Source organism: Urocitellus parryii, chromosome 4 (assembly GCF_045843805.1).
Source record: "Urocitellus parryii isolate mUroPar1 chromosome 4, mUroPar1.hap1, whole genome shotgun sequence".
Classification (NCBI taxonomy): Eukaryota; Metazoa; Chordata; class Mammalia; order Rodentia; family Sciuridae; genus Urocitellus; species Urocitellus parryii.
The window spans coordinates 126,439,935-126,453,970 of record NC_135534.1 but is presented as its reverse complement, the minus strand read 5'-3'; positions in this window follow the sequence as shown (position 1 = coordinate 126,453,970).

The following is a 14,036-nucleotide window of genomic DNA, read 5'->3' as shown; positions in this document are numbered from 1 at the left end:
ATACTGAATGCCACTGAGCTGTACAATTAAAATGGTTAAAATGGCAAAGTTTATATTATACATATTTTAGTACAATCAAAAAACTTTCTTTATTTCTTCATTATTCCTATTATTTACTTTATCCTCTCAAGTAACTATTTACAAGGACAAGGACTTTAAGATATGGATACTTTCTAATAGTATTTTTTTTTATACTGGGAATTAAACCCAGGGACACTTTACTACTGAGCCACGTTCTTAACCTTTTTTATTTTTTTGAGACAAGATCTTGTTAAGTTGCTGTAACAAGCCTCAAACTTGTAATCTTATTGCCTTAGCCTCTTCAGTTGCTGGGATTAAATGCATGTGCCCCTGCACCTGGCTTTTCTAGTATTATTGACCATCAATTTTTACTATCTTTTCTCGTTTTTCCCTATATTATGTATGAAACAAAGACACATATATATACACATACACAACTAAATTGCTTTATTTATAGTAATTATCAATTTTTTTTGTACTGGGGATTAAATCCTTGATAAGTTGCTGAGGGCCTCCCTAAGTTGTTGAGGCTAGCCTTGAACTTGTGATCTTCCTGCCTCGGCTACCCCACTAACCCAGTTACTGGGATTACATGTTAAATGAAATAGCAAGCTATAAAATTTTATATGGAATAGGATCTTATAAGACTTGGAATAAAAAACACAAGCTCCATAAACTAAAAATTAATTTACTGAGATGTTAGTGGTGTTCATCTCTGGATGCTAGCCTTATGCATATTTATTTTCATTATTATTTTTATATATTTTCATTTTCTTCCAATTATTATCTTTAAAAATCTTTAAAGACAGAATTTGAAAGACTAGTACAATGATTATCCATGTACCTAGTTGGATTCAACAATTGCTTGTTTTCCCATATATGATCTATATCTATTTTATCCAGAAGTTGATAAATTTTGTCAAGGCCACTGGCCCATGATCTGTTTTTGCACAGCTCTGAATTAAGAAATGTTTTTGCATTTTTCAAATAGCAGTATTTTAATTGGCTATATGCATACATAAAAAGTATCTTTGATTTTGCCTCTTGGCCTACAAAAACTAAAACTTCATCATCTAACCCTGTGTAAAAAAAAAAAAAAAATCCAGCTGGGTGCAGTAGCACTTTTCTATAATCTCAGTGCCCTAGGAGGCTAAGGAAGGAGGATCACTGAAAGAACTGAAACCGAGACATGGAGTTACCCATCAGAGAAGTCCGTTTATTCCAGTATAGCAGAGCCTTTTATCCAGGGTAGGCAGAGCCCCTTAGGACAGGAAGCAAATTCTCATTGGATTATAGTCATTAGAATGGTTTTGTCAGTCGCCCATTGGTGACTTATTGGTGCTTTAATCTGCATAAAGTGGGAAACAGACCCAGAAGAGAAGCCTAGTCAGCACCATCTTGGGGCAGGTAACCCAATATTTTCCCCTTTTTAGTTTAATAATGGGTGTAGGGTCGGTGTTTGTTCTGACTGCTTCCTCCTGAGCAGGGGCGTTGCCAGGAAGGGGTGGGGAGAACACTGGATTACCCTGAGGTTAATCCCCAAAGCAGCACTGAAAAACTAAAGACTTCTGATGGGGCCAGGTCCAAAAAAGTACCCTGAAACCATAGGTCCTGGATCGCATCCCACTAATCTCCTCAGTGTTCATGGCGAAGGGCGTCCAAAAAGGTTTTCCATGGATCTGCCATTTAGCAGGCCGTGAGTTGAGTGGTGGAAGACTGATCAGGATCTTCTGGGACCAGTAGTTGGTAATTCCTAAGAAGGAGCTGGTTAAAAGATTGGTTAGAGATTTTTGCTATCTGATTTTGAGCAAATTTAATCATGCAAGGGAGAAAGAGGCAGGCCAACAGAATAATGGAGAGCGGTCCAATTATTGGCCACATCCATGTCAAGAGGGGTGACTGGAGCCAGAAGAAAAAAGGAGAGGTTTGAGATGTCTTCCGTTAGCCTGCTGCCAGATCATTAAGTTTATTGATGTTTTGTTAAGTATCTGTTAGGATCTGGAGCCAAGAGTAAGACATTGTGGGTGAAGAAGAGGCTGAAGAGGAAGAGGAGTCTCGAATTGCCTATATGATAACCTCTTCTGAATGCCGAATGTCAGAGGACACTCAAGAAACTTGAGATAGAAGAAGGCGATGACCCCTGCAGCCCATTGTGGGTCCCATGGGTCCTTGATGGTGATGTTATATTTTTGAATCTGGCTAACATAGGAGAATAGTCCCATGTTTAATTGGCCTGAATATGGACATTCCCCCATATACCTCTGGCCACCAACGGCATTGTTCATCCCATTGATCATATAGGAAACAAAGATATGGCCTCAGACTGCTGAATAATTTTTTTGAGGCAGGTAAGAATAAGTACTCAGTGTCAGAGCAACCATGCAGGGGGCAGTCTGCCATTGCAGTTAGGGCTGTAGTTTTAGTATTTTTTTCAGTATAGGTTTGTCAAGCCTTAAATCTCCAGACATAAGGGGAAGAATTAAGAATTAAGAAAAGGAGCAGCTTAGAAACCCAAGGGTTCATTTTCCAATGTGGGTTCAAGAAGCGCTACCCGAGACAGATGGAGCTTAGACTGCTCTGCATGCAGATGAATCGTAGGTTGGCTTGAGCCTGGAAATATGAATCCAAGGAGTTAATTGGTTATTAGGGAGTGCTAGCCTGGGTGCAGTTGGAATACATAATACAACTTGTGTTGGACTTTCCCACTTTGGTAGTAGGGGACCCTTGTCTCCTGGCAGATTAAAGAGGGCAGATTGGCCAGGCAACATGGAGAGAGGGATCTGGGAGGCTTCCAGATCTGGAAGAAGCCAGTCCTGATGTTTCCAGATCTCAGCACAGAGATGAGAAAGAAGTGGTAACGCGTAGCAACTGGGGATGGGCCAAGATGATGGGGTAAGGCCCAGAGAAGGATTGGGCGTCCATACATGACCTCAAAGGGAGAGAGAGATGAGGGCTTCTTAGGCAGGGCTTGCAGACAGAGAAGGGCTAAAGGATGTAGTTTAGTCCTTTAAGTTGATGACAGAAAAGTGGGTGGTTACGGTAGGAATTTGTGACAAAAGGGTATAGGGGTTGGGAACCAGCGGGTGGATGGATTTAATAGTGGAATTAATGAGGTGAAGATCTTGAACCAGGCAGTAAGTGCCATTAGGCTTTTTTACTGCCAGTATGGGGGTGTTGAATGATGAATGTGTGGGCCTAATGTATCTTTATTAGTCTTTTATGATTGGTTCTAAGCCAATGAGAGCTGCTGTAGATAAAGGATATTGGGGGCTGGCTGGGGAAGTAGAAGGGATCCTTTTTTTTTTTTTTAAAGAGAGTGAGAGAGGAGAGAGACAGAGAGAATTTTTAATATTTATTTTTTAGTTGGTGGACACAACATCTTTGTTGGTATGTGGTGCTGAGGATCGAACCTGGGCTGCACGCATGCCAGGCGAGCGCCCTACCGCTTGAGCCACATCCCCAGCCCCAAGGAGGGATCCTTAAGTTGCGCCAAAATGGGTGGGCAATTTACCCTGGATGGACTTTGAATGTCCAATATTATGGGATCCACCAGTTGTACAGGTGTAGGAAAGTGTCTTTCAGAGAGGGCTTCTATTGATATATCACATTGAGAGCAGAAGGGGAGCGTAAAATCTTCAGGCAGAAGTGTTAAAAGGAAGGAGGGTGCGGATGAGATTGGCAATTGGATGGAAAGTGTAGCTCGGAGAGTGGAAAGAATATCTTCCCAGAAGGGGTACAAGACATTGAGGCATAACCAAGAAAGAATGGGTGAATGGGAACTTTTCTATGGAACAAGTGGGGGGGTTTTGAGGAATGATGGTCTTCCCTCCTACCCCAACAATAGGAGAAGATGAAGGGAACGTGGGACCCCAATATTCCCTCAGGACCAAAAAAGTGGCTCTGGCATCTATGAGGAAACTAATAGAGTGCCCTTCTACATAAATTTGTACCCTAGATTCTTGCCTGCTGATGGTTAACAGTCAGGGAGGAGGACCCAGGACCTCGCCAATCATTGAGTGCAAGACCCAGGAGGTCAGAGCCAGGGTGTTTGACCGCATTCCCCCTTCAGGGATTGGGACAATCCGACCCTCAATGGCCCATCTGTTGGCACTTAGGACAAGGCGTTGGAGTCCTCAGGGTTGGGCAGGCCTTTGCCCAGTGACCCTCTTTACCACATTTAAAGCAGGCACCCAGGGGACTCTTACCCCAGAAGGGCAGTTGTCATTGAGCTTGTGGAGCCTTTTGTAAGACCGGGGCCTGCATTTGAAATTTTTGGTGTTCAAATTTTTCAGATCTCTGATGCTTGAGGTGCTCAGCCTCCTCATCCCGGTTATGATATTCTTTAAAGGCTATGGCCAGAATTTCGGTCTGAGGAGTTGCAGGATCCTGTTCCAATTTCTTCAATTTAGCTTTTATGTCGGGGTAGCTTTGGGATAGGAAGTACATCACAAGGACACGTCTCCCATCTGGAGACTCAGGATCTAAATTTGTATATGGTTGGAGGGCTTTTGTAAGGCACTCCAGGAACTCTGAGGGAGTCTCTTCCCTTTTCTGAATAACTTCCTGAAGTTTTTGAAAGTTGACTACTTTTCTAGAGGCCTTCTTAAGGCCTACAATAATACATGTGGCAAATTGGTCCCTCAATTGGAGTCCAGCCGCGGTATTATAGTCCCAGTTCGGTTCCTGGTCTGGGACCGCATGGGGACCAGTTAGGGTGATTAGGATTAACTAGGTGGGTCTCATCTGCATGGGCCCGAGCCAAGTCCTATACCCTCCTACATTCCCCAGGGAGTAATGTATTGGCCAGGATCATGTATATATCGTGGTGAGTGAGACTATAGGTTTGTAAGACCCACTGAAATTCTCTAATATAAGTAGTGGGGTCAATGGTGTAAGATCCCAGCCTCTTTTCAAGCTGTGTGAGATCGGACATAGAGAAGGGAACATGGACACGCACAATGCCTTCAGATCCAGCCACTTCATGTAAAGGGGCCATAGTAAGGGGTGACTAGAAGGATTATGAAGCGTTTGAGATCGGGTTGTGGGGGGGGCTGAAAAAGTGGGCTGGGGGTGAAGGGGAAAGTGGAGGTGGGGCAGAAGGCTGGGGTGCAGAAGGTGGTGAAGGATGATAAGGGGGTGGTTCATCAGCCAGGTCAAAAGAAGATACAAAAGAATCACCAGGAGGTGAGGGGACAGGCTTATAGGCTAAGAGGACTTGTTGAGGACTGCATGTGGAGCAAAGTTTGGAATGGGTATGAAGAAGGGAAAAGGCTTCAACATAAAGGATCTCCTTCCACTTTTTCCAGCGGTGCAATGGTTTAACAAGTCATGAAGAATTTGGGGATCTAAGGACCCTTCAGCAGACCATTTACTGAGATTGTCCAAAGGATAGTATAGCCAGTATTGGGTGCAAAATTTGATTAATAATTTAGGCTTAATGTCTAGAGCAAAGGACAGACAGTTCAAATTGGAAAGAAGGCATTTTAGAGGGGAGTCATTCGGAAGGGAAGAAGAGGTCTCCATGGTGAGGATAGAGAGAACAAGGAAAGTCAAGGAGAAGAAACTCTGGACCAGAATTACGAATGGCACCCAGTTGGGCGTCCCCAAGGGGTAGTTCTGTTTGAGGAGTCATTAGAGTGTGGAACTGGAGGAGCAGTCGGGTCATCACCCAAGGGCTCTTCCCGTAGGTTGGAAACGCCAGAGGTCTCAGAGCACTTAGCACTAGGCGTTTGTCGGAGAAGGAGAGAGAGAGAGAGAGAGAGAGAGAGAGAGAGAGAGAGAGAGAGAGAGAGAGAGAGAGAGAGGAGAGAGGAGAGAGGAGAGAGGAGAGAGGAGAGAGGAGAGAGGAGAGAGGAGAGAGAGGAGAGAGAGGAGAGAGAGTGAGTGAGTCTGGGAAGGAGGGGTCTGTTCTTCCCTCCGATTTCGTCAGGGTAGGGCAGGGACTGTCTTAGGAAATGACCTAGGAGACCACTGTGGTCATGAAGACCTAGGTGGGGTGAATTCTCCTCCCACAGCCAAGCGTCGGAGTTGCCTAAAGATCATGGTTCTCTGCAATAGCAAGACCCAGGTGGTCACTTCATAGGGGGCACTCACCTAGAGATCGGCTGGTGTTGGTCGGGAAGAAGCAAGCGCTCGAGAAGGTGGATGAGGACGAGAAACTCTGGTAGTTTCAAATTGGGAGGGGTCCTCAGGGAGAGACTGTCCCCTCCCCAGGAGAGAAAGAACTGAAACTGAGACACGGAGTTACCCATGGAAGAAGTCCGTTTATTCTAGTACAGCAGAGCCTTTTATCCAGGGTAGGCGGAGCCCCTTAGGACAGGAGGCAAATTCTCATTGGATTACAGCCATTAGAATGGTTTTGTCAGTGGCCCATTGGTGACTTATTGGCGCCTTAATCTGCATAAAGCGGAAAATGGACCCAGAAGAGAAGCCTAGTTGGCGCCAACTTGGGGAGGGTAACCCAATAATCACAAGTTTGGAGCCCTAAGCAACGTAGTGACCCTGTCTCAAAATAAAAAATAAAAAGGACTGGGGACTTAACTTGGTGGTAAAGTGCCCTTGGGTTCAATTCCCAGTACAAAATAAAAACAAAACCAAAAATAATTCCCCTACTCCAAAAAATATTCCAACCTTGACACACACACACACACACACACACACACACACACACACACATTTTGCTGAACCATTTGAAAGCAAGCTGGACATTATAACATTTCTGCTTCAAATAATTCATTATTGTATCTCCTTATATAACATTTCTGCTTAGACATAGCATCATGATCACACCAAAGAAAACTATTATTTTATAATATAATAAAATCTACAAATTTATGTGATTTATAACTTTTGCAAAATGAAAATGCAAAACTTTGTAACAACAAAAGAAAATAATCTCTTTTTTAAAAATCAGATTTTTATAATCAACATGAATTGTTCCCATCAATTTTATTATTCAAGGGATTTAGGAAAGCTGCTTTTACTGGCTGCTCCCCTGGGCGTTTCAGGTTGAAATTTAAAGTGTTTTTAAGTCAAACAGCTCATATATTCTGTGAAGTATTGGTGGTAGTAGTATTGTTTGCTGTAGGTATTGGCTGGACAAGACAGGATACCATATAATCTTTATATTCAAAATTATTTCTGATATCTCAAATAGTATTTGCTGCTGCTGTTGTTGGAGATTGAACTCAAGGGCTCATGCATATGTTCTACCAGTGAGTTACTCTCTCAGCCTCATATAATTTTTAAAGCTAGATGGTACTTGGTAGTGTGTTATATTAGTCCTTGTAACACTTTTGAGTATGACTAAAATTTTTCATAATAAAAAATGTATGTATGTATTTATGTATGTATACATCACTATAATAATAGATTTGACTCATGACTTCTACTAAGACAAAACTGTGTTTACAATATCTTGGGAATGTTAAAATTTAGATGTGAAAACTGTGTGTTTGTATGGACTTTTAGAAGAAGAAACATAGCACTTAAGTCAAACAAAACACAGAAAGAAAGATTGGTTTAAAAATTTGAATGGATTTTGAGAAAAGGCTGCTTTATTCTTTGGGAGTCTTGTTTTTGTAAACATTTCATTTTTTGTGGGATGTGAATCATGTGTTGGAATCACCTGATTTAGCTGTGGCATAACTAAGTCTGGAAGGTTTGGGGGAGGCTCTGTTTTTAAAATTCCCCACTACCAATCATGATTATGGTTACATGAGATTTGTGTCTTGAAAAAAGAGATGTGTCCCAAAACTCTGGAATTTTTAACCATGTACTTTGTAAGCTCATCTTTGTTCTGTTTGAGCCATAATGTTATGTCTGCTTTTACCACAATCATATGGATAAGGGACTAGCAGACCAGGCCTTCTTCCATCATGAAACAGGGTAGAATCTGCTTTTTTTTTTTCTTTGGGTACTGGAGTTTGAACCCAGAAGTGCTTAAACATTGAGCCACGTCCCCAGCCCTATTTTATTTTGAGACAGGGTCTCTCTAAGTTCCTGAGGCTAGTCTCAAACTTGGAATCTTCCTGCCCTAGCCTCCTGGGTTGTGGGATTACAAGCATTGGCCATCATGCCAAGCTAAAATCTTGCTTTTTTATAGTCAGTCAAAAGATCAACCAAATTCCTTCTTCCTTGCTTCATGAGGAACTCAAAGATAAATATCCTAGCACTTCTTTTAAAAAGTAGTGGTAATAATACTGTATTTTGTATGGGAAATATAGTAAGAAAATTGGGGGAAAGGTTATAGTGAACCTTTGAAAACTCTTAGGGTTAAAAATGTTGTACAGGACTATGAGTATATATAGCTCAGTATTAAAACACCTGCCTCACATGTGTAAGGCCTTGGGCTGATTCCCAGCACCTCACATGCAAAAAACTAGTACTGTTATGCAAACATAAAATGTACAGATTTTTAAGATGCTCAATGACATATTAAGAGTAAAGTTATTAATTATGGACTATTAAATTCAAGGCAGCCAAATATACTTGAATTTGCATAATATTTATTATTTTAGAAGTAAGTTGTTTCATAACACCTTCTTTTCATTGAGCAGGAAGTGAAATTTGTTATTCCTTTCTTTTATATATAAGTCTTATTTCATTATAATATATTTCAATCTGAGCAACATAATTCAGTACTTCTTGATTATATCAATATTATATCTAGTTGGCTTAATATGTGTTTATGAAGCAGCTTTTCATTTGCTAATATCATCACTATAAACCATGTCCTCTTTCCTTCTTTTTTTTTGGTGAGGATATCGAGCCCAGGAGTGCTCTAGTACTGAGCTATATTCCCAGCCCTTTTTATTTTGAGACAAATTGCCTAGGCTAGCCTCCAATTTGTGATCCTCCTGCATTAGCCTCCTGAGTAGCTGAAATAATAGGTATGCACCACCACATCCAGCTTAATGACTCTTTATTTAATATGTAGTTGTTATAGTTAAGATATGAGGTGTTCCTCAAAAGCTCCTGTGTTAATGCAGGAATATTCAGAGATGAAATGATTGGATTGTGAAAACTGTAACCTAATCAGTTCTTCCTAGTTTGAATGAACTAGTTCTTCCTAGTTTGAATGAACATTGGGTGGTAATTGTAAGCAGGTGAATCATGGCTGGAGGAGATGGGTCATTGGAGCATGTTCTGGAAGGGTTCATCTTTGCTGAAAGGTTCCCCTTTTCCCTTCCTTTTCTTTGTTTCCCGGCTATTAGAATCAGAGCAATTCTCCTCCTCAACACCTTTCTGCCATGATGTTCTTATCTTGGGCCCAGAGCAATTGACTCCGCTGACTATGGACTAAATCTCTGAAAGTGTGAGCCCAAATACACTTTCTCTTCTCTAAGTAGTTGTTCTTAGGTATTTTGGTCACAGAGACATAAAAGCTGATTAACACAGTAGTCAATTCATTATCATTGAACTCATGGTCAACGCTGCTATAACACATGCCTGGAAAAAGTTTATCTAACACATGTGTTTTCTCTGTAACATCTGAGTCTTTTTGTACTGGACAATACTTCAGCATTATGCTTAGGATCATTTTAAACAGCAACAAAAAACACAAAATATGAAAAACAATGACACCATATAGATTCTAAAAAGGACACCTGTTTACATTATGAGAGCTGCAACTGGAAGGCAGAGAGTTGAAACTGGAAGCCTTGTTTTACCTCAGCTTGGAATGCACTCATGGAGCAACTCAACATTTTCACTGCTGTGAGTATGATCATGCCTGCAAAAATGCCATAAATACTGATTTGGGGAATAAAAAAATTTAACATTTTCAAATATGGAATCTGTGAATAATGAGGATTGACTGTATTTGCAGTGCCTTTGCCAAGTTCTGTATGTTCAAAGATGTACAAGACTTAACTGTTAATGCTCAACAAGCTTAAAAATTAATCTCAGGGGAGTGAGGTGAACAAAACTAATATAATACAGTGATGACCACTATAATTGAGCTATGAGCAAGAGTAAGATTTTTCAGGAAAAAGCACATAACTCTCTTAGTATATATCATGGGATAGTGAGAAGACTAATTGACTTTGAAATCAGGACTTGGCACCAGTTCTGGCTTTGCCCTGAAACAGCTGTGTGATTGTATTCAAGTCCTTTAACATTTTCAGTTTCAGTCTATTCATTAGAGATACCTAACTTCCAGACTACTATAGTGACAAAAGAATCCAATACTGAACTTGGAAAATAGTATGTACTCAATCAGTTACTTGGGTTTGCGGGGGGCATGGACAGAGAAGTAATGGTTCACTTTACAGAAGGTGTCAATCGGCTGTGTCTTGAAGCATGAATAAGGTGTCTATGGGTGCACTGTTGTGAGAGTTTTGAGTTCTAAAGCCCTTTGTATTTTTGTACTTTAAATTCCTCTATCTATTCAAGTGTGGTGCTATGAATGTATGTAATAGTTACTCTGTTATTATGTATTGACAGTTTGGTTGGTTGCGTGAGTAAAAGGGGAAGGATATCTTTGGTATCTCTTTACTTAGTCACATTTTCACAGCAACACATTCTTGGAACATTATATATTATTAGTCTTTGGAGATTTAGTTTGTAGTAATTTAACAGAAGAGATCATGTGCTTCAACTATATACTCTCATAAGTTTATTTTTAGTACAAAAGCATGAAAGAAAAATGAAGGTGTGTGTGTGTGTGTGTGTATGTGTGTGTGTGTGTGTGTGTGTGTGAGAGAGAGAGAGAGAGAGAGAGGAGGCAGGAATTCTTAAGGGAGAGATATTTGATTTAACAATATGGCTAAATCTTGGCAGTCATATTAAGTGAAATAGCAATTCTTCCAAGAATATATGCAAAGATATAAATATAATCTGGAGAAATTAGGCAGCTCTATAACAAAAGGATGAAAGCTAATGTTACTAACATGGGGCTTCAGGATGTGACTTACTTGTCAGCATGGATTTTGTTATATTCTTGCCCAAAATGAATCACTTGAATCTAATCAAAGGGAAACATCAGAAGAACCAAAATGAAGGACATTAATAAAATACCAGGCACTGACATGTTAAATTATCAGACATTCATAATGGTAAGGTTGTGAGGAGCAAAGAAAGGTTGAGGAAATGTTTAAGATTAAAGAAGACTAAAGAGATAAGACAACTGAGCACAATGTGTAATTCTGGACTGGATTACATACTTGGAAAGCCTCTATTAACAATATGTTGGGACAACTGACAAAACGTAAAAATAGACTATAGATAGTATATAAATATGGTTTCAATGTTAAATTTGATAATTGTGGTTATATAAGAATTTCCTTGTTCTTAGGAAATACACACTGGTATATTGAGAGAGAAAGAGTCATGATATATATATATACAACATATTTGCAAGTGATTTGGAATATATTAATAATATATAAATATATATAACATATACATATATGTAAGTATCAGTAAAGCTATGAGAGAGTTTTTGTATTATCCTTACAATTTTTCTGTAAGTTTGAACTTATTTCAAGGTAAAAATTTTTAAAAAGTTCTATAAAATAAGGCTAAAACACAGAAAAGGAGTACAAATAGTGTTGTACCTTTTCATAAATGTAAAAATGTAGAGTAGCTTAAATTAGTTATAGTAGTTAGATAGGATGAAACTATGAAAAGAAAGGATGTATGATGCACAGGTTTTAGCATGATGGTGACCATTAATGGTGGTGGTGAGATCACTGTAGAATATTCTTGTTTTTGTTTCAATGATCTTTGGATTCATGGGAGATGATTATTGAAACAAGTAATTAGAAAAAAAAAAACACAAACCAAATTAAAGAATTCCATGCATGGAACCTGGTGAAAATGTCAAGAAACACTTAATGTAGTTAATCTACTTGTTTCATTTGAAGGCAGTAGAAAAAAGGAAAAATAGATAAGTGAGAGAAAGATGAGGGGCAGTAGGAAAGGGAGAAATTGGAAAATCTTAAGTTCTTTTAAGAAAAAAGGAAAAACAAAACTCTAGAGAGAATAAACTGACAAACAAGTGAGGAAAGAATGTGTTTCCAAGAGAAGATAAGAATGGATTAGAAGAGGCTGAGGACTGAGGGCTGGGAAAGCTGAAGCAGAAAAAAGCGTAAGTGGTATTTGTGAACCATGAGAGGGACACTCTGTCTCCACAGAAGAGTGTCAGCCAAAGGGCTGGATTCCAGGAAAGGGTGATGTGGTTAAACAGCACACCAAGGGCTGGCCTAATGCAAGGCTGACACTTACACAGCTGGGGTTTTCCAAAAACTTGGAGTGTTGTGGTCACTTTTGGCTTCTTCAATACTCCAGGCTATTAATTAGGAGGAACCACTAGATTAACCCATGGCCATAATCACCTATGATGAGGACTCTATGTGCAGCTGCTTGTTGTAGGTAATTGAGGGGACTCCTCTGGGAGCTGCCATCTTGTTTTAGCCTCCTGGTGTACAGCGTGGGAATGATGCATGTAGGGAGCAGGGAAGGAAAACTGGGCTTTACAAAGTGCACAGCACTTATCAAGGAAACTTTGTTTCTGATTGCTGCTGCAGTCTCTTGTTGTACATTGGTGACTGACCCAGTGAATGACTAGCCTTGTCAGAAGTAAGATGAGCAGAACATTTTAGAAATGTTTAAGTTGTCTGAAGTATGGCAAAGTGTGTTCAGTCCTTCTTGTTTTGCCCTTTGACCTTTGGTGACAGCAACATCACAAATAAAACCAATAAAAGGAAGTGCCTCTGTTAGAAGGGTATAGAGAGATTCCTGTTCATCTGATGATTCAGTTCAGTGACGGGGGAAATAAGACATTCTGTGACTTGGTTTTTGCCTGCCTCACTAGGATTTTCTGTAATTGTTCCTAATCTTAGGTATGTTGTACTGAGCTAATCCCAGTTCCCTGAACAAATGTTGTTTTTGTTTTCTTCTTATGGCTCCCTCTGCATGGAATTTCTGTCTGTCTGCCTGTGTCATTCATATATATATATATATATATATATATATATATATATATATATATCAGAATTCATTGTGGTATATTTGAACGTGGACCTAGCATAATTTAGTAAATTTTGTTCCGAATTACTTCCTCATGCCCTTCCTCTCAATCCCCTCCTTCTAGTCTATTGATCTCTGTTCTATTTTCCTGAGATACACCACCATTTTACCCAAATTTCCTCCTCTCTTTTTAGTTTCCACATATGAGAGAGAACATTTAATCTTCAACTTTCTGAATTTGGCCTATTTCACTTAGCATAATGTTCTTCAGTTCCATCCATTTGCCCATAAATGACATGATTTCATTCTTCTTTATGGCTGAGTAAAACCCCATTGTATATATCAACCACTTATCCATTCATCTATTGAGGGGCACCCAGGCTAGTTCCAAATTATGGAATAATTTGGCTATTGTGAATTCCATTGCTACAGAATTGGTATGTAAATGCATACATATTTATATTGCCATGTCTTTCCGATGGATTGACTCTCTTATCATCAGTCTTTTCTGCCTTAAAGTCTATTTTGTTTGCTATTAGTATAGGACTCCAACTCTATTTTAGTTACTTCTTGTATGGTATATCTTTTTTAAAGCTGTCTTTGTCTGTGCTGCTATAATAATATCTGGTACTGAGTAATTTCTCAATACCATATATTTATTTTCTCATAGTTTTGGAGGCTAGGAAGTCCAAGATCAAGGCAGGCACCAGCAGGTTTTATTGGTTGATGAGGGCCTGCTCTCTCCACATTCAGGTTGATGTCTTGTTGCTGCAATCTCCAGTGTGTGGGGGATTTTGTGTCTTTATATGGTAAACAGACAAGTGATCCAAATCCCACATAAAGCCTCTTTTATAAGGAACTTAATCCCATTTGTGATGGAAGAACCTGCATGGTCTAATTACCTCTTAAAGGTTCCATTTCTTAATACTATCACATTGGCAACATGAAGGGAACATATTCAAACCATAGCACCATCTTTTTACTTTTAACCCAATGTTTTTGAATCTATATATAGATTATAGTCTATATATATATATATATAT